The sequence below is a fragment of the Anneissia japonica genome, unplaced genomic scaffold (assembly GCF_011630105.1).
Source record: "Anneissia japonica isolate Jap-2015-1 unplaced genomic scaffold, ASM1163010v1 scaffold585_len4108843_cov191, whole genome shotgun sequence".
NCBI classification, from domain to species: Eukaryota; Metazoa; Echinodermata; class Crinoidea; order Comatulida; family Comatulidae; genus Anneissia; species Anneissia japonica.
Genome location: NW_022716829.1, coordinates 239,999 through 240,769, shown reverse-complemented (window position 1 = coordinate 240,769; position 771 = coordinate 239,999). Strand labels below are relative to the sequence as shown.

Below are 771 nucleotides of genomic sequence, written 5' to 3'. Positions count from 1 at the left end.
GGGCCTTGAATCCACCTCTGCTCAAAACATTCTTTATCCAGAATAATCATAATCACGAAAAATAGACATGAAAAACCAGATCATATCCTAAAAAAAACAAAAGGTGGAGGGGGAGGGCATTTTGTGAGTCGACACCCACCTCAGCCCCCACAATGTTGGAGCTGAGGTGAGAAAATAGTACCTCTAGATGGCCAGAAATGACACTTTTAGTAAAATTCATCATCATCACATCACCATTAGTCAAAATGAAGCGCCAAAAACAAAAAATCTCATGATCTTTTATCAGGGATTTTTGATAACCATAGAGATCTTATTAATGTGTGTGTGTATACCATAGAAAACAAAGCTTAAAAACATTGTCTTTGAGTATGTACTTTACATAGGTCTACTTCAAAAACGTGATTTCACAACCACCTCAGCCCATCATGGCTGGGGCTGAGGTTAGAAAATTTGAGAAAATAATACCTCTCGAGATGGCCGGAAATGACACTTTTATATAGTAAAATTCATCATCATCACATTACCATTATAGCCAAAATGAAACGCCAACAAATTTCTCATGATCTTTTTTCAGGATTCTACTTAATATCCAGGACAACCTAGGCCTAATTATAGCTTACTAAGCTTTAACTATATATACTATAGTATGATCAACAAATCACAACTTTTTTTTTCGCAATTTTAGCACAATTTTCTTCACTTTTTTATTGTTATTAATATTAATATCAATTATTACTATCGTCATCATCATCATTGTTATTATTATTACTA

The 771-nt window shown here is 33.6% G+C and overlaps 1 protein-coding gene across 3 annotated transcripts in view; it reads left to right on the top strand.

Annotated features, from left to right (window-relative positions):
* LOC117109937 (uncharacterized protein C2orf50-like) overlaps positions 1 to 771 on the top strand; it is a 10,809-nt gene that overhangs the window by 7,492 nt on the left and 2,546 nt on the right. The gene's annotated exons all lie outside the window — the stretch shown is intronic.